Source organism: Sarcophilus harrisii, chromosome 2, assembly GCF_902635505.1.
Source record: "Sarcophilus harrisii chromosome 2, mSarHar1.11, whole genome shotgun sequence".
Classification (NCBI taxonomy): Eukaryota; Metazoa; Chordata; class Mammalia; order Dasyuromorphia; family Dasyuridae; genus Sarcophilus; species Sarcophilus harrisii.
In genome coordinates, this window is record NC_045427.1 from 144,728,552 (window position 1) to 144,754,810 (window position 26,259).

The window sequence follows — 26,259 nt, forward strand, 5'->3', positions numbered from 1 at the left end:
TCTATGCATAGTATTCTTCAGGCAAACTCAGTGTCTTCATGGATTATTATAATCTCATTGTTCTACTGTTGAAAACACTAGGCACTGAGCCTCTTTTACCTATAACAAATGGGAACTTCATAAACACTACATTAGAGGGTCAGGAGGCAACTTGGTTTGCTTATTTAGTCTTGACTGATTCTGAATTACTTCATCATTACAGATATGTTTTTAAGGTAAGCTAGTCCCTCACTTAGGAGAAGGTATTAAGCATATTCAACCAGTACAAAAAAGGTTAGAAACAGAGATAACCACAATTAACCCCCTTTGCTTTCCTAGTGGGTCAGCACATCCAAAATGCCACCCACAAGATGGGAGAAATGAAATCATCTATCCAAGATCCAATGACATCCTTTACAATGACGACAGGAGCCAAAGATAACACAGGTGGTTTTCTCTTTGTTAATACCTAAACTCCCAAAGGTAATGGGGTTATGCAGTTTTTAAAACTAATAATGATATCATTTGATCTCTGTTCTCTTTAGATAGCCTAGTTAGTTAAATGGCACTCCAATAAGCTGGATATGGCAACAGCTCTACTCATGAAGCAAGTTTACTTGACCTAGATTGCTCTCTGAATTTGAACGGTAACAATTAATTTTTTTATGGTTTTCAGTGGTCGTGGTTGCTGAAAAGGCTGAGGCTGTAGTGAAGAAATATTCCAGGAATATTTCCCCAAGGGTTACTTCCCTGCAGCTTTGGTATAGAGAGCAGCCTAGAAGCAGACTTAGTGGAGGATCAAGAAGAGAGAAAGGCATGCTTTCTTTTGCTTAAAGGCTCTTGTTTGTCAATCTGAGAGGTATGAGACAGAATCTCAGAGTTGTTTTAATTCCATTTCTTTTATTATTAGCAATTTGGCATTTTTTATAGTTGTTGAATTTGTTTGTATTTATATTTATTTTAAGGTTCTATAATATTATATTAGTATACCATAATTTCAGCTATTCTCCAACATTGTATACATAATTTGTTTCATTATTTTACTTTTATAAAAAGAGCAAATGGATTTTGGTACAATGGTAAATTTTTGGACATATAATTCTATTTTTACTCTTTATGAGATTGTACATTACTACAAAACTTTCCCCCTGCAAATTCCTGCCCAATAGGGCATAGCCCCAAGAAGAACTGCCCCTTTGCCCTCAGAATGTACCATTTTGACCACTGGATGGATTTGCTTCTGATCTGGGACATCTCAGTTGCTCCTCTGGGCTTTGTTGACTCCTCATTTGGCTCTTCTGTAGCCTCCATGGGCTCTCACAGCTGTACTTCTCTCTGGTGGATCATCAGAACTTTTGAAGATTACCAGATCACAGACTCATAAATATGGACAAACACAGAGAGACAAAGGAACAGAGGGGCCATTTTTCTTGACTTGTTGGCCCAGCTGGGAATAATAGGGGTGCTTAGAGGCTTTCAGCAATTCTTCCTTATTCAAAGTTAGGGGAAAAGGAGCTCTATTTTTCCCCTTGGAGTTTTCTGTTTGTACTTCCCATTTTTTCTCAGAAACCCAGAAATGAAGGTTTTTTTTCACTCTATGGTAAACAGTCAGTAAAGTCATGGGAATATCTGAACATGTTCTGATTCAAGGACACAGGACATTCTGTGATTATATGATTATAGTTGTCATACTATGAGCACAATAAGCATAAGCTTGCATTTGGATTGCCTCTTTTTTGTGTGTTTGCTCCTTCCTCATTTTAGGCAGATAAGTATTTAGATAGCAAACAAGAAGGCAAATAATGTAGTGGATAGAGTGCCAGATTTGGAGATCTGAGTTCAAATCCTACCTCAGGTTCTCAGTAAATTGTGGCCCTGGCCAAGTCCCTTAACTTTTGTTTTCCTCAGTTTCTTCATCATAAAATAAGTATAATAATAACTCTATTTCAAAGAGCAATTATGAAGATTGAATGAGATAAACCTGCTATGTAAAATATATATGTTATATAAATATTACATATTCTAATATGGAGTAATTGGGGATTGGAGGTGACTTTGTAAATTAAAGAAGACTGGAAACTCCTCCAGTAATGAAAAGAACAATTGGTAGTAGGAGGGTCAAGAAAGGGTTGGTGGCAGGAAAAACATATCTGCATTGGAGACAACAATCATTGACATGAGATTTGATATAACCTGACTGTTTTACTAGTGTAGATTTATGTATCAGAGATGTTTGGATAATGTCAAAGTTAACTAAATGTAAAATGCTAAATTAGCTGTTCTGCAAAACTGTTTTATGTTTTGATGATGCTTATTTAAGCAGATTGTAGAAGTAGTTATATATTAAATTTCTGTTCTACCAATGTGTGCTTGTTAGTTTTTCATGTTTAACATTTCTTATGTTTATAGAAAATGTAAATGAAATTTAACAAAAGGTAGACTGAGGCATATCTCTCTAAACAAGATAACATTTTATTAAAAGGGGCACTACCTGCCAATGGAATTAGTCAATGGTTGCTTCTGTTTAGTCAATGACCCCAAGATAGGGTCTCAATTAATTTTTATAAAATTAGAAAAAAAGAACAGAACAAGGCTGGTGAGGAAATAATAAAATTGGTCATAGGCTTTTGGATAATGTGACTAGTTTCATAGCTGAAATATGGGGAACAATGTGATTAGTTGGAAATTGGGAATGAGGGGTTGACAACAACCCCTCCTTGCTTCTTGTTGCTAAGAAAAGTTCATTGTTTGCATCTATCTGCAAAGTTAGAGTCAATGGACTAGACTTCTTTGGATAGCAAACCAGACATCCTTGAAGGACCAATTGATAGTAAAAAGATATTAGATTTCTTGGTGTCCACTTGCATTCTACAGGGATAACAATTCCTTGAAGTAAGAATAGAACAGTGATTAGCAGAGAACTGGAATTCTAAACTTAATTCATTACAGGCCAGTTGAATTTCTGAATAAGTTCAAGGACAAAGAAGCATGACTTAAGTATTTATAGGACAAAAATCAACTAACTAAAAAAAGATCAACAAAAATAATACAGAATCAATTTAACTTCTCAGAATCAATTACCTGTCTTCTTGGTACACATTGCATATGGAGTACCTTTTTAACTTTTACCATTTGGGAGGAGGAGCTAGATGTGAACTATAAATTAAGAATCATTAGAAGTCAGACTCCCCAGAGCTGGATCTAGTCCAAACCATATAACTGATTACAACTATACAGAGTGGGGAATGGGCATTCTCAGTCCATGGTGATCTAGCTTCATTTCTTCAAAATTGGATGTTGTATTCCAACTTCTCCAGTTGTTCTTTTTCTTCACTGATTACTCTAATTTATGATTAATATTATTAATAGTTTTGATTAATATTGTTTGAAGATAGTTTCTGTTTTTCTCCTGAATTTGTAATCTTTCTTCATAATTCAGTAAGACTAAATGGGGATGATGATTGTAGACAAGAGTATATGTATATTCAGTTTGGCAACAAATTTTTTTAAAAGACTTAATTCTTCTTTGTACGGTACATGCATTTTTCTAAGACCAAGTCCTCCCCCTAAACACATAGTTTTCAATATGCCAGAAGAATATTTATTAAAAGAAGGAAAACAGAACAAACACCCTCAAACAAATCACCATTAATATTAAAGATGTGTTATTAACCACACAGTTGCCAATAGACTTAAGTATATGGGTTTCTCTGGTAGGAGATCACCTATATATGTTAGGTATCATTGATTTGAAGAGGCATGATAGTGAATAGAGGATTGTATTTGGAGTGAAGAAGACCTGGGTTTAAATTTCACCTTAGAAACTACTTTGTATCATTCTGGACAGTCATCCTGTTATCTCTTACCTTCTCTACTGACTTCTTACCTATAAAATGAGGAGGTTGGATTAAGTTCTTCAAATTTTAAATCTATGATCCTATATGATATAATATCCTATATAATACATAACGCTATCGTTTATAATACTCTGATCTTTTACATTTCATGGTTAAGCTTCTTGAGAAGGCCTTCTATATTTGGTGCTTCTACTTTCTTTCCTTTTACTTTTTTCTTAATCCTCTTCAGTCTGGCTTCCAACTTGGTCATTTGACTGAAACTTCTCCCCCCAAGTCACTAATGATCTCTTAATTCTTAAAGATTGTGGTCTTTTCTGAATCTTTATTCTTCTTATCCTTTCTGCAGCGTTAAAACTGATGATTATCCTTGGATCTTTAAGTTTTTATGACATTGCTCTTCTGGTTCTTCCTAATTTGTTTGTCTGATCCTCTATTGAATTCAGGCTTCTAACAATGGGTTTTCTCTAAGACTCCTTTTTTTTCTCCCTTTATACTATTTTTCTTAGTGATCTCATCAATTTTTTTTGATTCCGTTATTACTTCTATACTGATGATTCGCAGATCTTCTAACCTCTTTCCTAATATCCAATCTTTATCTTCAACTTTTGGAAAGAGATCAAAGGAAAATGAAAAGGGCCCATATTTACAACAATATTTATAGCAACTATTTTTGAGGTGGTAAAGAATTGGAAAATGAGGGGATGCCCATCAGTTTGGGAATAGCTGAACAAGTTAGGATATGTGGATGAGATGGAATACTTTTGTATTCCATACTATAATAAAAGAGGAAGAGAATGGCTTCGGAAAAAACTTGGAAAGGTTTATCTGAACTAATGCAAACTGAATTGAGCAGAATCAGGACAGCAATGGTAATACTGTAACAATCAATTATGAAAGACTTGGCAATTCTAATCAAGACAATGATTCATTATAATTCCAAAAGACTCATGATGAAAAATGTTATCCACATCCATATAGGAATGGATGTCTGTGAGTGCATATTTTTCTTTTCTCTTTCTTTATATTTCTTGCTTTCCCTCTCTACCACTTGGCTAGTTTATAAATGTTTTGCATGAGTTCATATGTATAATGGATATCACATTTCTTGTTTTATCAATAGGAAGAGGAGGAGATGAAGAGGGAGAAAATTTTGAACTGAAAATTTAAAAAAATTAATAACATACAAATCCTTAAAAAAGAAAACAGCCCCAACTTTATTGACACATTTCATAGACATCTTAAACTGAATTCATTCTTTTTCTCTCCAAATCCTCAACTTTTCCTATTCTGTTAGTGTTGAGGGCACTATCATCTTCCCAAAATCCCAATCTGTCTCCTGGACTTCACACCCTCTGCCACCTCTCATATCCAATTTGTTGCCAAATTCTTCCAATTCTATTTTTACATCTTTCATATACACTTCTTTCTCTCCTCTGATATTTTATCATCAGCCTTTGTCACCTCATAATTGGACAATTTACAACAGTCTGCTGGTGGATCTGACTGCCACAAGCCTTTCCAGGTCATCCACCTGTCCTGATTCAATGATCTTATTCCGCCCCTCCCTCCATCATCTTGCCAGTTTTCTGTCATTATTGATGGTGTCTATTCCTTCTATCAGTTTCTCAGGCAAGATGAGGAATTTCAAGTATCCTACAATCTCTTGCTACCTTTTCTTTTAAGAGAACATGGGAAAAAAAACTACAGAGTTCTCTTTTCCTTTCTTTCTGGTTTTTCCTTTTTTTATTCTGCCTCTACTAATCAAGATACCTAAGATATTTAAGATATCTCTTTGAAAATCTTCCATAGTACATAACTATTATTACTTCTGCTCCTCTTCCTTCTTCTCCTTTTCCTCCCTCTCCTCCTCTTAAAGGGGATTAGTTGGTGATTATCAGGGGTGGAGTCTAGATTTTCCTTGTCAGACCTCAACATTTCCATTGATGTTAGCTACTTTGCATGTAATAGGCTATACAGAGCTATAACAAAATGCTCCCTCCAGACACTCCAGTGGGTAATTTAGTCCAACAACAGCATTTTTCTGTTACAACTTTCCTTTTTGAAAGAGTAGTCATCTCAGCACATAACAGTGTGGTTCTGTTTTGAAGGCCATGGCAAGAATGTATTCAGAGGGATCAATCTATTCAGAAAATAATAACCACAGCAAGTTGGCCCTATTCCACTTTGGTTCTGAACACAGGTGCAATGGGAGGAGGTGTTCTGCTCAGCCAGCACATAAAGCAACTTTCTCATTTGAAGAAATAATAATTGTATCTGCTTAACAGGATTGTTATGAAGATCAATGAATATGGTATATGTAAATAGATGCTTTAAAACTTTAAAGTACTAAATAAATATGAAATGATGGATGATTAAAATAAACTTAGAGCCGGCCCTAAGCAAATTATAGAGGAAATAAAGTTTACCTTTAATGTTTTACTGCTGTCATATTCAATTTTTGGTATAACATAGCATTTTGGAGGAAGAAAAAAAGCCTTTAGAGTACTTGTCAGAAAAAAAAAATTGAGGGTTGGACTTAAGGATTTTTAACCTGGCATTTGTATACTTTACAAAAAAGATATCGATAACTGTATTTCAAATTAATTGGCTTTTCTTATAATCCTATACATTTTATTTTATGCATTTAAAAACATTCTAAGACAAATTCCACAAGCTTCAGCAGATTATCAAATTGGTTCCTGGCACAAAAAAATTAAGTACTTCGGGTATGATTTCAAGACAACTCCATTTCAGCTCTACTTCTATTCAGCTACATTTACGGTAGCATAATAGATTTAAATCTTGAAGGAATCTTATAAACCATCTAATCAAACCTATAATTTATAAACAAGGAAAATGAGGTGAAGAGAGGTGAAGTGACTTGACTAGGGTCAACATATGGTAAATAGAAAAACATGGTAAAAAGAAGAGCTCAGGTTTGAAGTCAAACTCTCTGACTTCAAATTCATCATGGTTTTCATTGTATCATACTTTCCCTTCTTAATTCATTCCAATTCAATATCAGTTAATAAGTGCCAATTATACTTGGCATTGTGATAGTCATTTGGGATATAGACAGAAACAAAATAGTTCTTGACCCTAAGAACCTTATATTCAATTTGACAAAAGTAGCTAATAAGGTAAATGCTACTTTATGCCTTAAGTTCTTAAACGGTAGATTGTGACCCATATGAAGTTATATAACTGAATGTGCCTGGGATCACATAAAAATTTCTTGGATGAAAAGGGATAGATGTTATTACTATATATAAAATGTCTATTTATATTGTCTGAATTTATAGACACAGCTAATGGGCAGATATGATAGCTGAAAGGAATATAAGAAAGGTTTGGGACAGCTGAGAATAGATAATCTCTTCTGGGTTCTCTGGTAAAATTATGGCTATCTGTTATCCTTCACATATCTCTAGTTTAAGGGTAGGAATCTGAATTCAAGAGAGTGCTTCCCTGATAAGAGGAGGATAATGTCTGTAGTTTATACATACCAATTTAGTCCCCACCAAATAGTAATTAAACAGGACCATTACATGTAGCAAATGATGGGTAAATCCATATTCTCCTCCTCCCCTCATGAAAACAGCAAACTGAAACTGGAAAAATTTTGTAAATTAGAGTGTTACCAGGAAATATGCAAGAGTAAATAAGCCTTGTATCTGAGTCTAAGATATAATCTCTGTTCAAACCAGGAGAGAAAGAATGATTTTACCTAAGAGAATTCCTCTTTCAGCAGTCTCTAGAATTACAGACTCTAAAAGGCAAGACTATAATGGGATCAATGATCAACTGTGTCCAGATCTAGGAAGAGTACAGTCTGTCATTCAAAGTCTTTCTTTCTCTGCTTCTTCTGAAAAAGTCCTTTCCCCCATATTTCTCCCAAAAGTCTATGTAACAAAACAAAGGAAAATCATTCATTTCTCAGCTAATCAGGAATCACCCTTACCTCTACATAGAGTAATCAGAAGTTAACACGATCATCTTGGTTGGGATGGAAGCCATATGCTAACTCTCTCTAAGATGTTATCAATAAGCAGAGATTTTTTGGTCTATAGGGCCTCAGCATCCTTTAAACCATACCACACAGGCTTCTACTTTCTTTGATTATCAAATAAAAGCAGTTCTGAAGATGATCACAGAAATAGTATAAGAAAGGGAATATACAAAGTAATTGAACTTACTAGATGGATGTGTTGTAAATACTCTGTGCTATAATAAAAACCAGATTTGAGTTTTTTTGGGGAAATTTGGAAAGAATGTGACTTTCAGTTTTAAGGAAATAGTACTAAACAAGTACAAGTATTTCCTAAGGCATCAGCCTAGTAGAGAAAAATATCCTAGTTGTTTGTGTGCAAATGGATCAACTCCAGAGGGAGTTGGTTGATTTATTTCTTAGTACTTGTAAATTGAGAATGGCAGATGGCAATAAGATTCCTACTAAACCCAGACTAAAAACCAAAATATTTTAAATCAAAGTCAAAGCCTAGATAATACCAGATCTTGTCTTTTGATAACTGAGAGATGACACTAGACTGCCTGTATGCTGAAGCAGAGATCTGCAAGTATTTGGGAAAGATCACTGATCTTCTCTTTATCTTATTTTTCTACCAATTTTTTGTTTGAATGAGAACATTTCAATAGAGATGTCTCCTGAAACAATTATGGGGTTTTTAATAAATGTTCTTTAATTGAGTTCTCAATATTCAGATTGTTTAGAAAAAGGATAAGAGACACTGAAAAATATTTCTTTCTTTCTTTTATTTTTACTTAATAGTATTTTATTTTTTTCAAATTATATGTAAAAATAGTTTTCAACATTAATTTTTGTAAAATTTTGAATTTAAAATTTTTCTCTATTCTTTCCTTTCTTCCCGTCTCCCCAATATATCAAGAAATTTAATGTTATATTATATTATATATGTATGTATAAATAATTATCATATAAATATGTAATATAACATATATATAATATAGATATTATATACAAAGTTCAACATGAGATAGGGAAAATGGGGTAGAAAGCCTGTGAAACCTTCTCACTGTTTCCAAGATAAAAACAGTGTAGCACAGAACATTGGATTGGGGTCAGGCTGATCTTAATAAGGATTATCTAGTTTCTCCCTTCAGACCTTCCTTTTCTTTGGTTCTTTCTGGTCCACACACACACTCCTTGCTCATCTTCTCTTTGGGTTATTTATAGATCATTGGTGGTACTAACAGTAGATGGACAGAGGAAATGAGAGGAACTAAAAACTCATGCCAATCAATTTTGTTGCCCTTTAGAGGATCTTGTAAAATGTATTTCAGAGGGCAGTGCAACTATTAGCTGATATATATTCTAAGGGTTGTCAATATATTTTAATAACCACTGCTTTCCCTGCTTTTCATAATCACAAATAAATAGAACTTTGCTGCTATAAACTTGAGATAGCCATTGTGGGGGAGAGTTGACTGTGATAAACACTGGAGATGAAGCTAAGGAAAACATTCAGGACTCAGACTTGCTCAAAGAGCTGTTTCAATAGTAACTCAAGGTTGCTATCTCACACTTCTGTCTCTGGGTGTGTGTGGATCAGGTTAGGAGGATGATTCTTTTCTGACGGGTTCCAGTCTTCCCTCCAATGTCTCTTATAGCTCATGAGTACTCCTCCCCATCGCATAGATTTCCTTTTTTTTACCCTAGTAGCACAGTAATGGAAGTGTGTATGGGTATGGGGGATGGGTATAGGATTGTTTTCCATTGATTTATGAGTGATTAAGAATGATTTTTTATGGCATTGGTTTTCCTGCTTTATGTTTTGTTGGTATCTTTTCAATTAAATGCTTCATAATTTGATACCTGATGATTTGCCTAAGGGAAATAGAGTCTGCATTTTTTTGAGGGTTAGAGAAATGAATATATGTTCCCTATATGTGTTCCAGTCTTCTTACATCTTACTCACCTCCATGATCTCTGTGATTCAGAGACACTGACCTCCTTGTTATTCATTATACATAACACTCATCTCCCCACTTGATATTTTCACTGGCTTTCTACCATACTTGTATTTCTCTCCCTCCTCATTTGTACCTCTTAGCTTCTTTCAAACCTCATTTCAAGAGTTATCCTTCTTCAAGAATCCCTTCCCAGTCTTTGTGAATGTTAATGTCTTCTTTCAGAGACTACTACTAATTTATCCTGAGTGGATCTTGTTTCTATTTGTTTGCATATTATCTTTCTCATTAGATAATGAGTCCCTTGAAGTCAGAGAATAGTTTTGCCTTTCTTTTCATCCTCATAATATCTTTAAGTACAGTGTCTGATATACAACAGATGCTTAATATTTGCTTCATGACCTAACTTGACTCTGAGTACTATTATAGTTTACTGCTTTCTGGTAATTAATTAAAGGGGAAGAGACAATATATAAATTTTGTTTTCTTTTCAATACTCTTGCCCAATTTCTGTCAATTTTGATGGTACTACTTTCTATTAACTCAATAAATGCTCATTAGTTGACTGACAGAGAAACCATGCACAGGTAGAGTGGGAGACATTGTTTTTCTTCATACTTAACGTGACAATTGCTCAGTAAATGTTTTTGTTGTATTTTCATATTTAATCCCTAAATGTACATCACCAACTATTATAACAATAGCTAACATTTATATATAGAATTTTAAGTTTGTAAAATGCTTTCCAGATAACATCTCATTTTATCATCATAACCCTGGGAAGTAGATATTAATATCCCCTTTTACAGATGGGGAAACTGATACAAATTAAGTGATTTGCTCTGAGTTATCCTGCTAATCAAGCTGAATTCAAATCTTGGTCTTTCTGATTCTAAGTCTGTCTCTCTATCTATTACTCTGCCTTATTCCAAAAGAATTTCAAATTAAAAGAACTAGTTTTTCTCCTTCTTCACATTCCTGCTAGGTTATCTTCTAGGGCCTTCTGACTCACATTATAGAGGTAAAGCCCCACCTTGTATAGATTTAGGAATCAGTTCTTCTCTATTAAACACATAATAGGGACATCCCTCTCTCTGATGACATATCCCATCATGCCTGAATGGTTGCTTACTAGGGGATGTTTCCCAGGACTTTTTCAAATATTTGAATTCTATGTGGGATTAATGATGCTTGTTCTGATGGTGATCAAAATTCTTTTTAAACTTTAAAGTGTTATATGTAAATTTATATCTAGATATGTATCATATATATCACATATATATATATATTAGTCTTTATAAACATATATCTATATCTATAAACATACACATATACATAAACTTATAATTATTATGACTATCCCATAATCTGTGGATTAAATGAATTAAAGGAGTATAACTGGTTGGAGGAAAAATGAAATGATTGAAATAAAAGGAGAAAACTAATTTATATAGTCATTGGCTGCAACTAAATTGTTCTCTTAAAGCTTATCTGAGCTTCCAGAATTAGGGGAGATATCTCAAGCAGTTCAAGAAACATGTCATATAATGGCTATCTATGCAGAACAAAAATACAGAAAAAAAGAAGAGTCCATACTGTTAGCCTTTCATTTAGTTCACTCTGATTTTAGGAGAAAGCCTTCTTCTAGTACGCAGCAAAAACTGTTATGCTGCCTCGGTGTTGCAATTATAATGTTGTATTGTGAGGTGTTGTGGGAGAAGTATATGTATTACCCCTACAGAGTTGAGAAAGTACCTTTAATGTTTAGCATCAACTCCCTGCTGTATAGGCTTTGATTCATTCTGCTAATAGCAATTTTAGTGAGAATTTCTTTTGCTGAAAAGTTCAAGCAGGACCAAATTGTAGGAATTTTGTTCATTTTTGTCCATTGTCCATTGTCCATTGTAGGAGTCTCTAATTGTTTAAGCAGTAGTTCTCCATTGTATGTTTGGCACTTCTGTGCCACCTAAGCCAAATGTGTCATATAAACCAGTGTTTTCAAGCTCCGATTTTAAATATCAGAAAACGAATTACATAGATAATGGTTCTGTTTCTTTCTAATGCTTCTTATTTAGAGTAATTGACTCTATATTTTATTAGTCCTTCAATAAAAGCCACAAGAGAAACACACACACTCGAACACATTCCTTTCATGATTTGTATTGTGTTTGCTCTCCCATTTATTTATGTAATATTTATTAAGCACCTATTATCGACAGCATATTGAATGCTACTCTCTTCCCCTATAGTCTCAGCAATGGGCATTTTTTATCCCTGCTACAGCATGGTCAGAATACTGCACTAATATATCAATACAAATATCTGTGGTAGACACTTCAGATGGACAATGAATTGGTTAAGTAAATAGGAGAATAGATTGTATTACACTTGGGGGAATTGTGCTTGTTGTTGTTCCTCCTTCATTCTCAAAGAGGACCAATGACTTCACAAGGATAATGTTTTCACTTGCTCACTAATTGGATTTAAATGAAGCAGAGCTGGACAAAGTCATCACCCTTCATTTCTCCTCCAGAGTAATCAAAGTCCAGTGACAAGACATGAGTCAAGATGATGACTTGCAATAGTCTAGGATGCAGTGGGTAACCTTGGTTTTTCAAGATTGTTTTGGGAAATTAGGCAATGCTTTTAACAATATCAAGCTGTTTTTGGCACAAAGACCAACATTTTTAACCCAAATATTTTCTCAGCCTTATTATATAGTTGATAATCTTGGAATACCATAGTTACAGAAAAATCAAAAGGATATACAATCGAGGAAATATGATTGGAAAAGGTCATGTGAGGAGAGCAACAATAACAGATAGAACTATCTCTCCACTGATACCTATGAAACATAAAAGGACCTTGAACAAGGTTTCTAGCTTTTTGAGTGATTATGGAGCATTTATGAAAGAACATGGATATAAATCATATAGAATAAGATGGCATAGATAGGTTTTGATTTGCTTGGTCTGAGTATTATAATAATATAATTGTATAATAATATAATATTCATTATATTATTAACAAACTACAAAGACAGCATGATGCTGATCTGTTTATACTGTGGATCTTGAGTCAGATAATCAATTAATCAATAAACATTCATTAAACACTTACTAGTTCTAGGCATTTTCTTCTTTCTTTCCTCCTTCCCTCTTTGCTTCCTCCTTCCCTCCCTCCCTCCTTCTCTTTCTCACTTCTTCCCTTGCTCTCTACTTCCCCCTTTCTTCTCTCCCTCCTTCCTTGTTTCCCCCTTCCCTCCCTTCCTCCTTTCTCTCTTCCTACTTTTTTTCTTCTGTATTATGTGATTATTTCACTAAGCCTAATTATAAGTTATAAGTAGTCTTATTCAGTTGTGTCTGATTCTTTGTGACTCTTTTTGGGGTTTTCTTGGAAAAGTTAGTGGAGTGGTTTGCCATTTTCTTCTTCAACTCCTTTTACAAATGAGAAACTGAGGCACACAGGGTTAAGTGACTTGCCCAGGTCACATAGATAGTAAGTGTCAGATTTGAACTCATAAAGATGAGTCTTCCTGATTCTAAACCCAGTGCTCTATCCACTGTGTCAACTAGCTGCCCCTCTAATTATAGGAGAAAGGTATATTTTGTTGCAGAATCCATTTGGATGTACACAATTATCTGACACTAGTAAGATTGTAAGAGTTCAAAAACTGAGTCAATTTTAACTTCTATCATAGCCTAAGCTACATAACTACCCCTCTGATTATTAGAAGTCCGGATATTTGGATTAAAACTTGAGTTCTATAATTCATTCTTCATGTGATCTTCCTGAGCTTGTTTCTTCACCTGTTAGTGGAAGACTATTGGTATGCTTAATCTCTGAGATCCCTTTTACTTCTAAATCTCAAGATCCTTTTTGTGAAATTCATTAAAAAGAAACCATGCAGTGAGATCTGTACATTGGTGCAATAGACCCCTGAACATCTCTTTCTTAAGCAGAACTATATACTGTTTATTAAGTAAAACTGCCTGTTATATGTTGTAGGGTCTCATTAGCATATAAACTCACAGGCCTGTTTCCAAACGCCTGCCTTCCTCCTCTGTTCCCGTTCATAACTGAATATTCCCTAGTTGAAGATAGAGAGTTGGAGTTTCCACTTTATTTAATCCTCAGGAATCAGAAGTAATAGTTAAGATCCTGAAAATGAACGTGTAGCTTAACTTTCATTCACTATGTCCTTAGCCCAGTAAAATGAGATCATTTGACAGAAATCCAGGTGAGGTTAAAATTCAATTCGACCCCCAGTTTACCACTTTACCAAAGTGAGCTTTGGTAAAAACCATTAACCTTTCTGTGACAATTTCTTCAGTTTTACTTTGAGGATTTTAATCACAGGCATTCCTCTCAAAATAAATGAGATGTCATGTCTATGGCATGGACTTTAGACTCAATGGAATGAATCAAATTCAATATATAGCTATTAATATTGTACTTAAAAATAATGGATGCTTTTCTTCAGAACTTTCTTGTTAGCTTCCTATTTTTACTTTGTTTAATCTTTTATTCCCCTTCCTAGTTATATGTAAAAACAATTTTTGACATGCATTTTTAAAATTTTGAGTTCCAAATCTTGTCTTCCTGTCCTTCTTCCTTATCCCTCTTCACTGAGAAGGCAAGAAATTTGATATAGATTATACCTGTATAGTCTTGCAAAACATTTCCCTAATAATCTTGTTGTGCAAGAAAATGTAAACCAAAAAACCCCCCTCAAGAAAAATAAAATTAAAAAGCATTCTTCAATTTATATTCAGACTCCAACAATTCTTTCTCTGTGTATGGAGAGCATTTTTACTGTTAAGTCCTTCAGAATTGTTTTGGAGAATTAGCTTCCCATTTTCAAATTTAGTAAGCTTTTATTGAGTTCCTGCTGTGTAGAAAGTACTGTGGCAAGACCTGGGACACAAAAAATAAAAAAAAGACTGTTCATAGGAACTGGGTGTGAGATGGTGGAGATGAGAAAGAGGGAAATAAAACATTCACAAAGGTAAGCAGTTTGAGGAGGCAGAGAACCTTAGCAACTAGAAAAATCAGGAGAAATTCCCTGTAGGAAGAGGCAATTGAATTGATGACCTCCTCCTGCCCCCAAAGTTTTTATGAAGGGATATTTACTGTGCATAGTCATTGTCCCCATCAACACCTAGAAAACACACTTTTTCTTATGTCTTGTTGATCTTTGGGAAGAGTGGTCTGGTCCTATTCAGTTCATTTCCAAATAAAACATTGCTTGTCTTAGTTCCTGCTACTCTGAGTCCTGAAAATTGTTCTTTGGTACTTGGGACCTCAAAGCTGTACTGGTTGTCTTGAAACCTGACATGTATTCAACTTTTAAAAACTCATAGGATTTCCTCCATGTACTCAGCAGAACATGAGGGAGGATTCAAAATATTTAACAATAAATTTTCACTTCAAAAAAGTATATATAATAATAGAAAAGATTATATTAATGACTGTCCATCTTTGCTTTTTTAGTAGGTTATTTTTGTTCTCTGTTGTACACTTTTACATTTTTCTATTTCTCCTCTTTCATTTGCCTTACCTGCCCTAAGCAGGTTAGAGTTAAGCACAGATATATTTATATATACATATATATTCATATCCACAATGTATCCGCCCACATATCTATCTATCTAAAAACACAATACACCTCTATAATACAGAAATGCATATATACACATACATAAACACACATCTACACATATGTAAACATTCATCTAAAACAATGTTAATATGTTGACATAATGTTGATTTCTGTCTTGATTGAATTTGACTTTGAGATCAATGACTAGTCTTACTTTTCCTTCCCAGGAGGCACTTTTTGTGTATCTATTCCTAAACATTAGAATATTTTAGCTAATTTGTGATTCAGACTTTTAACCACATTCACCTAGCCAGCAAAATCCTTGACTCTTAAATTAAGTCCCTTATATGTTTACTTTTCTGCTTGTAACTCTCTGCTTTATTTTTGGATTTGATTAATAAAATTCTTTTTAATTTCCAAGATAAAATTGACTGCTATCAATGGGAAAATGCATACTCTCAAACTTCACAATCAAGAAGATTGATGGTGTTATGAGATAAAGTTGGTAATCTTTGCCCTGTGTTCTTGTGGGCAACAAAATTGATACTTCTCTTACATAAGATAAGAACTATCCTAAGAATGTAAGCCACTTGTTTAATTCCCCACAGGTAGTACCAGTTGATCAATAATAATAATAATAATAACAATGATTATTGTTATTATTACTAATATTTACATAGAACCCACTATGTGCCAGATACTGTGTTAAGTTCTTGTGCCTCCTGTAATCCTCACAACAAATCTGGGAGATAGGTGCTATTATTACCTTCATTTTGTAGAGGAAACTGAGGGCAATAAAGGTTAAGTGATTTATCTAACTAGCAAATCTCTGTGACCAACTTAATTTAAGATTTCTTAATCCCAGAGGTGATATATCTATTCTGTCACCTAGCTGCTCTGTATGCCTCCACTCTACATTGAATATGCTTTGCTCAGTACCAGGAAATCTTTCCTCAAACTATGATGCTTCATGATTTGGCACAGGATTCTTTAAATGTATGTTTATATACTTATTATATGCAAAGGCACATTCACACTAATCCTTCCAAAACTAGAGTCTCATAATTGAAATCAACCACTACACTTTCCAAAGATGATTCTTGCCTCTCAAACTTATATCTAGCATTTGGCATTGAATCATCTGTTTCTTGTTGGTATTGTAATGTCAGAGAAACTGAGGCAAGACAGAGATTGGTTTTTAATCTTTTAATGTGGGGAATTTTAGACTAGGCAACAAGATAGGACTCATGACTAAAATCATTCTGGCCCCGAAGAACTGAGGCAGGGAACTTATATAGAGTTTTAGCTAATTAGGGTTTAATAGAGGCAGATAAGAGGGGTGAAGATGCTGGGAGGACAGACAAGCCATAATTCCTGGAAAGCATCATAACTTAATTCTGACAGGATAGGAGTCAAGATAAGAAGGTTGTGAATAGGAGACAACAAGGTGAGGGGCAGTAAAACAAAAGGAGGGGGAATTATCCCAATAAGGACTGAGATAATACACCTGGAGTTTATGACACATTAGTATGTAAAGTGGCTTCAAAGTTTTTCCTGACTCAATTCTTCCAATCCTAATGGCAAGGAAGCAGGGGAGTAGCTATGTTAATTTTATTCAGGGCATAACAGTATGCCTTGCCTTGTATTGCTTTTTAATGCTTCTTCTAGAGCTATATATCTGAACATTATTTGCCTTTTTTGTTCCCCACCCTTTTCATTCTCTTTTACCAGTCTAGTTACAAAGCAGGAGGAATTAGTTGACTTAAAAGTTACCCTGACATTTAGAGGACAAAACGGAAAGGCAGGATGAGTTAATTCTTTGGTTAAATATATTGGAGATTGTCATAAAGAAATTACAGTGTTGGCTACAAGGGATCCTTGAAATGTAGGCTTCATTATGTAGCTTCTGGCTGCTGCCCTTCAGCCCCTCTCTTAGATCACTTTACATAGTCAGTTCATTTTCACTTAGATTTCCCTTGTAAATTAGTATAATGATTTTGCCATTAGCTTTAGCATTTTGAACCATAAATCCCACCAAAGTAGAAGGGAAGTTGCTATAAACACATAGTTTTAGGGTTATCCTTTGAACTGATCGATAAGAACTCAAAATGAGTTTGGTTCAGCTTTATATTTGAATCATGTGGTTACAATTTTCTAACCTGATTAGGAACATTTTAGGCTTCTCTCTGTTCATCTGAGTGTTCTTACCAATCTTAGAATAACACTAGATTTTTTCTAAAGAGAGGGGTAACCTACCCTCTCCACCAGAGGGACTTAGCTTTTCAGAATAGCAATGAGGAATTCTCTTGTTCCCCTGGGGTAATCTCTGTTAGAGCTTGCTGTGACCAAAGGCATCATGGGTGGAAATGGGGCACACTTATTTCTTTTTGATCTGATAGTTTTCATCTCCAGGGAATCTTGTCTGCTTTGGGATGTTCAGATCACCTCTGGAGAATTCTGATGCTACAGTGCAATGTGATTTAGAATCAACACTTTCTCTTCTTTTGGATTAAATATTTGCCCCAAATGGGACAACATTTTTAGCTCACCTATTAGAGCCTGACTTGGGGAGAAATAGTCTCAAAAGAAGGCATCATTGAATGATGGAATTTCAGAGCTAGACTTCAGAAATTATTTCATCCAAATTAAAGCTAGTTACAAAGCTAATGGCAGAGGTATTATCAGAATAGAAGTGTCCTGACTCCCAAGTCTAATTCTTTTTGCCAGATTCATACTGTATGTATATCTTTAGGTGGTTTGCATTTTTTTTTATTTTTGGTTTTCATTTAAGTTAAGAATCCATACATGCTTACTATGTAAAAGGATTCTGTTAAATGCTAAGAATATCAATATGAGCAGAAAGTTTCTGCTCATAGGCAACTTAACCTTCCAATTACAAAAGACAACACAAAGAAAGTTGAAAAGCATGGAGAAGGAGTAGTCCTTGAGAGGGGAAATAGTAGAGAAAGGCTGATAAATCGATAGGATGGCCTGGAGTGAAATGAAGACATGGGTGGCCTGAATAACTTCCTTATGTAGAGGTTCTTAGGAGGAAACAGCTGTGAGTGGTAAATAATAAGCATTATATAAATGTCAGCTATTATTATTAATTATGAGAAGATGTTACAGAGTAGAGGATATTTCTAGTGTGAGTAGTTTAGAAGTGATGGTAGAGAAATTTCAGAAGTAAGGAATGTAATTTTGGGTAGCTATTTAAACTAGGAAGAAATAGATACCTTGAGATTGGAAGCAACGAAGTTGATATAGTTCATGCTAAAAACACATATCCAGAAAACAGTAAGGTCACATTGACAATTTTCAAAGTATTACTACCTAACACATTAGTAAATCAAGTTGCTGACTGCTATCTTTGCTTGAAGTCTTCCCAAGGGAAGTTACTATTCCTTTGAATAGGTTTTATTATGAATCAGTTTTTCCTTTCAAGATGTCTACACTGACCTCTTGTCAGTTGTCTGTAGTTCTTAGTCTTCTCTTTGGGGCTAAACAAAATATATTTGAGTTCTTTTCCATGGGAAGACCCTTTACTACATAGAGAAAATTATTAAGGTTCTTTTCCCACTCACTCCTTTATTTTGTAGGCTAAATATTCCTATTTTATTCAGCCAATCCTTATATGAACTTGAGGCCCTTAATCATTCTGTTGCTTGAATGTAGGATACAGAGAGGGACTGAACCTATAATTTCATTAATCTAGAGAACTTCAAGATTAAAAATCTCTCTCTACTAATTTAGGTTAAAATCTTTTTTGAATTTTATGGACAGCCTTCTAGAGTTCTAAAGTTAAGTCACTTACTGGGGACTTGTATATAATGTGTAAGTAATAGTACAGACACCATTAAATACATCAATCAGTGAGTCACTCAAGCAGCTACTAGGTGTTAGCCTCTATATAAGCACCAGGGAAACAAAAACAAAAACAAAATCTCTATACCAATGGTGAAAAAAGCAGGGAAATATATCAAAATATGTGTGATAAATATGAAGAATAAATACAAAGTTAAATGCAAGGTAGTGGGATAGATAGATCATTAGCAGCCAAGCAATTCTTTATGTAGAAGGTGATACTTGAACTGCATCAATGTCATTTTTTTTCCCCTGAGGCAATTGGAGTTAAGTGACTTGCAGAAGGTCACACAGCTAGTGTCTGAGACCAGACTTGAACTCAGGTCCTCCTGACTTCAGGGCTGGTGCTCTATCCACTGCACCACCTAGCTGCCCTATCAACGTCATGTTAACAGATGTTATTGACTGGCAACTGGATGAGGTCTGGAGACTTGGGAGTGAAAAGGGAAATAAACATGAATTCTAATAATATCCCTTTCATAGCTTTCTAGACCAGGTTTAAATAAGGTCAGTCAAATGTTTGGGATCAAGATTGCAAAGAAGCAGTACATTTGAGAACTATAAAATAATTAGCAAAAAGTATTTTACTCAATCATAAAAAGACCAATTGGGATGCATTAATCCAGGTGGACACTGGTACACTCCAATTCATTCTGCCAGGTAATCATCTATATTTTTTCCATTGAAATTAAATTGTGAATAGTATTAGAACAACACAAAGTGCAATTAATTTGGTACCCAGAAGACTCTGTGGTAACCTGCAGAAGATGATGATGAAAATGATAGGCGGCCCAGTAAATGGAATGGTAGAACTGGAATTAGAAACACATGAGTTCAAAAGTAGCCCCAAACACTCAATACACATGTAGCCATCTGAATTTGAAGTATGGTATCTTGAATACTAATGCAGATGAGTGAAGAAGAGGCTATTTACTGTCTATAGAAACTATGTGGTGTTATATGGGACTTCTAGGAATTTTCCTTGTTTTTTTTAGGGAAGGTAACCCATTTTCATATGGAGATCTTATGGGATGTTGTGACCTGGAAGGAGGGAAATAAAAAAGAATAAAATTTTGAGTTTAGATCCCTTGTCCTTTGGGGTGGATCTTCAAGACCTCTTTGATGAATGTATGATCTTAAGAAGATAGTTAAGATTTTAAAATTCTTTCTTATAGAATTATGGAATGTATACACTTTAAAGAAAGAATGTATTCACTGTGCTTTGTGGACTTTTTGTTTTTCCATTTTACACTTATCAAACCTCAGAGATGTGGTAAGTCCAGAACTGGGTAAGCTTGGCTTTATAGGAGTCTCATATAATGCCTTGGCTGAGAATGAACTTTGACATGATCACATCTCAAACCTTCACTTTAAAGTTGAGGAAACTGCATGGATAATTGAGAGAGTTAAATGTCCAAGGTCATATAGTTAGTTAATAGTAGAATTGGGATTAATGTTTTTTTTCCCCCCCACTAACTCGCTTTGCCTTTTAATCGATTTCTTCAATATTTCAAAAGATCCGGTGTAGGAAGTCTTTACCAATGCGGTGCCTTAGTTGATAAAATCTTGTTTTGGCTTAAAAAAAAACAAAAACTACCAGCTGATGACCAGCTTCCTGATGATGAACTTTTTCACACTGAATACTCTGGTTCTTAGAAAACAGATGCAACTCCATGATCATCACTTAGCTCAACTTGAAAGTTTTCCTATCAGAACTTCCATTCCACGGATATACTCGGAGAAACCTTAATGCCACCAGAGAGAGGCTTTAGTGAAGACTCATTAAATGAAAGAATCACAACCTTTTGCTTCTTCTCTTTGCACTGGCTTCTCTTTCCCATTGTCCACTTTAATATTTACCAGTAACTCCTCCAGAGTGCAGCTGGGGGACAAAGAAGATCATTTGGCTGCCAAATCATTTAGGGGCTTTTATTGTGACTTAGCTGTGTCATGTTTAGTAAGATTTTAATAGATAGTTTTTGATGAAAATATGCAGATTCTTTCAATACCTCTAAACATTCAATCCTCCTTTGTTGTTTGTTGATTATGATTGTATTATGGGATGGAAAAGATGAACTTTTATAAATATAGCTGAAGGACTTTTTCATAAAGAAAATCTCTAGAGTACTCTGAAATAGATTCGATACTTTTGTTGGGTCAACTCATTAAATAAATACTTCTTTTTCTATAACCTGTTCCAATGTCCCAAATTCTATGTAGCAGACCATTATATCATATCTCTTTGATTTATTTTGCCTATACCTAGAAACTCTAGGGAAATCCCAAGAATAAACTTTTAATGTAGATCATGTCCAAGTTTCAATGAAAGGTAAAAGGATTCCTAGCTCCTAAGCAGGCATTCAAGGAGATGTGTGAAGAGAAACCTATAGGAGTGAAAGGCATTTCCTTGTTCTCAGGACGTGACAAGAAGTTGCCTTATATATACATGTAAGAGAGGTAGTAGTAACAAATTGCTGACTGTGCAAGGACATTCTCATGAACCACTCACTTAGCAGTCAGCAGTTGACATGCTGGGTAGACTCTCCTCCAATTGGTATTCCCTCACTGTCCATGAGGCTGTTCATAAAGTGCTCATGTAGATTTTCTGCATAGTGATTGGAGAATGCTCACTGATTACACTAGCTAAATCATATAAAATAAAGCTTGTGCTGCTCGATGAAGTGAAATTTCTTTCTTACCATCACTAGCTTCTGTCCCATCAATCTGTTCCTGAGAAAAGGAGCCTGAGTTGATCTCATGCTCTCCAACTTAATTGGCCATGACAACTGGTGCCCAATGTGGGGCAGGCACAGAGAATAGAAACTTCTGGTGTATAGAGCAACCTCCGTGGTCAAGACAACCTTTTTGAGGACTCCAGAGAGAATTCCCCTTGTGGGAGTGAAGATAGTGGAGAAGGTAAGATAATGGGACAAAAGTTAGAAACACTTAAATCTACAGGAAGAGAGAGTTATGTCCACGCACTATACAAATGTATCAAAGAACAAGGGTGTATAGTGTACCTCAAAGATATTCAGCAATTCTTGGACTTAGCTTATCAGGTGTCCCCCTGGCTCACTGAAGAAGGGTGTTACAATTTAGACTGATAGAAGGTGTTTGGTGAACAATTAACTAGCTATGATAAAACTTGTCCTGGTGCCATTAGTCCAGCACATTTTACCATTTACCAATTGGTTAAACAAAGCTTAAAGAGTAAAGCTAAAAAAAAGAAAACCCATTGCTTTCCGACCAGCACACAAACAAGACCTTTTCTTGGTAGCGAGGAGAGGAGGGAGGAGCCAGAATGGCCACTGCCACCTTCAGCTCCAAGTTATTCTCATTTATATCCGGATTTAGACTTACTGGAAAGGCTCCCAGATGACTACAATGTTGATATGCCACAGATTCCTCAAGCAAGGGAGGAATTGGTAAAGCAAATAAAAAATTGACAAAAAGAAGAGGAACAGGAGATAAAAGCATACAGGGAAGGGGAAGCAGGGATAACAACAGTAAAAAGCAGGAAGCCCCCTATTGGAAGCAAAAGGGAATTGGTATTACAACAAACCATAAGAAATGCCAAAGAACAGGGTGAGGATGTTAGTGCTTGGGAGGGTCTCTTTCTGGTCATAGAGGAGGATGATCCCTTTAATACTGAGCAGAGAAGAAGGAGGCATGAACCTCTTCCTTCTGAAGCAATAAGCAGTTTGAAAGACTGTCCAGAAATATGGGCCTACAGTCCCTTTTGTTATATACTAGCTGGAGAATATATCTATGACCATCCCGTGTCTTAACGATTGAAGGCATTGGCTAGGGCCATTGTCTCCCCTGGTCAGTCTGTCTTCTGGATGGCTGAATTTGTTGAACAAGACACTTGCAGCTCTCATTTATATCCTTGCAGGTCAGCTAGCACAGAATCCTAATATGACTGTAGTCTTTGAACAACTCGGTGGGACATACAGAACAATTGAATTTCACAGAGGAAGCCTATTTGTGTACTTCATAATCTACATGAAAAGTGTGGAGTAAAATACCAGTAGAAAAGACTGAAAAGGAGAGCTTCACCCAAATAAGACAAAAAGTTGGAGAACCTTTTACTAATTTTGTGGCCCAGCTACAAGAAGCTGTGGCCCAAGAAACTAGACATATAGGAGTGGACAGAATATTGAAAATTCTATTGAGAGAAAAGTGTATTACTGTTTGTAAGAAGGTTATGCTTGGGTTAAGGAAAGATAGTTCCCTAGAAGAAATGATTCAGTGATATGACAGAGTAGACTCCCAGATATATAAGGCTGAACTGATGGCCGAATATATGGTCAATACTCAAAATAATGGAAAAGGGGTATACTTTAAATGTGGGAAATCAGGTCATTTTAAATGGGATTGTCAAGTTGGAGCCCAGAGGTCTCAAAAAGGGCATCATCCTCATACTTCTTGACCAAAATGTAAACACAATGGACACTGGGTATCTGAATGCCAGAGTCAGAGAAATGGGGTCAGGGGCCTAAGTAGGGCCCCACAAAACAATCAGATCTGGGGGATGGTTGCCCAGATCTCCACTAGTAACATGGAATGGAGGAACAAATATGCTATCTTGGCAGCCAAAGAACCCTCACTATAATTTTCCTTTGCAGTGATGGGTTCTATAGATTGCCCCCTCAAGGGGTATGGGAAGTCCCAATCCAAAAATATCTTGATGGGCACAACTTAAGGATTTTAACTATTTCACCCCCAATCAAACCTCATTGCCTGGCCATCCCAGCAATTTGGTTTTATACTCATATCTCACCTACCCTCACTTTGTATAATACTGACAATGATGATACATATATAGAAAAGGGACAATGCATTGCTCAGGGTATAAACCTTCCCAATGAGCTACAAGTTAAAATGTAGGATAAAAGTATACAACGACACCCGCCAACTTCCTCCAGCACAGAGGCCATTGTTAGCACCTACTTTATACAATCTATAGAAGTGAATAGATCCATTACTACAATACAAATAGGAAATATAGAATTGGAAGGGCTCATTGACATGGGTCCTGGCTAGACTTATATCTACTGACAATGGCCTCCATGGTGGCCTATTACAAATGCAGGTGTCAAGATAATAGGGATAGGCGGCACACAGATACAAAAATATCATTGCACTTCATAAAATGGGAAAAAGAAGGGAAGACAGGATGTATTAGGCCATTCAAGGGCTACATGTGTATTTATGGGCTTGGGATATCTTACAGGATTTGGGGTGTGTTCTCACAATAGATTTTTAGAAGGGACTATTGCACAAATTGTGGCTATCACTGTCCCCCAAATGTTATGGAAGTCCAATGGCCCTGTATGGGTGGAACAGTGGACCCATCTCTACAGAAAAGATAGCTGCCTTAAAAGGAATAGCAGAAGAGCAATTGAAATTGGGTCATATAGAAGAGACTCAGAATTCTCCAGTATTTATTATTTAAAAAAAAATCAAGAAAGGATGGTAACTGATCTAAGACAAGTTAATGATTGGAAGAAATGGCCTTTACAAATGGGCTTACCTTCCCCCTATATGATTCCCAGATGCTGCCTTTATGGATTATAGATGTCAAAGACAGTTTTTACCCCATACCCTTGCACTCTAAGGATCAGAAAGTATTTTGCTCTTTCTGTTTCCATGTAAACTTTCAGGGGCCAGTGCATAGATATCAGTAGAGAGTGCTGCCCCAAGGAATGAAGAATGGCCCCATGATTTGTCAGTGGTTTGTTGATAAGGAAAGGATTCCGTAAAGGAAGTGAGACAACAATACCCTGAAGCTTATGTGGTGCATCATATGGATAATATTCTTTGCAGCTATCCTGACCTCAATATATTGGAACAAATATTGAAGGCTATGACAAAACATTACACACCTTGAGTCTTAGAATAGCCCCAGATAAGGTTCAAAAAATGGCCCCATATCAATATCTAGGGTTGGAAGTGACTCAAGGTGCTATCATGCAAAGAGTGCCAGAGATAAGACTAAATCACATGAATACATTAAATGCCTTTCAGAAGATGATAGGGGGTATACAATAGTTGAGGGCATGAGTCACTATTCCTAATATTCTCATTCAGCCCTTATATGAAATATTAAATAGTGACCCTTGCTTGTTCTTATCTAGGCAATGGTCCTGAGAGGTCATAGCTAGCATTCAGGTTATCATAAGGAGGGTACATAACGCTCAAACTGGAAAGCTGGATGTTCATAAAAGCATTGAAGCTTCTGTGTTGCTCACTCCAGAACAACCATGGGGAGCAATACATCAAGGAGATAGTATTATCGAGTGGATATATATGTCCAAAATTAAGAAGGTGATAGAACCCTACTTGGACAATGTAAATGAGATTTTTAGGAAAGTGCTAGTCTGCATTCTTCAAATCAATGGTAGGAAGGGAGTAGTCTGGATAAACCCAGATAAGAGCCCATTGAAGTTCTTATTGGCACATGATGAGTTATGGGTCAAACTACCAGAAGTAGGTGAAATTAAAGCAGGGAGAGTCCTCACCCATGTGAAGTTTTATGAAAGCTGGTCTTGGATTATTCCCAAGCTTGCCAAAATTGCCCAGGGAGTCGGCCCCAATGTTTTCACAGATGCTATGAAGGATCATTAAGGCAGCCATTTTATCCTCTGCCATGCATATTAAGAACGTATATTCCACTCCTTATGCTTCCACTCAAAAGAATGAGTTTTATGCTAATATTCAGACCCTTATGCTAGATTTTCTATAAATAGTATATCTGATAGCTGTGGGGGTTGTACAAAGAGTAGAAACTACAAGCATACAAGAAGGACCATCAGAAATCACTGCTTTTAAAAATTGACCCAAAACATAATCCAACAACATGATAATCCCTTTTTTATTACACATGTGAGGACTCATACTAATGGAAAGGACCCATTTATGAAGATAATAGAGAAATTGGTGAATCTCTAAAAGCCTATACAGTTATCACCCCTTTATAAAAAGCATAAAAAACCCATGCTGATG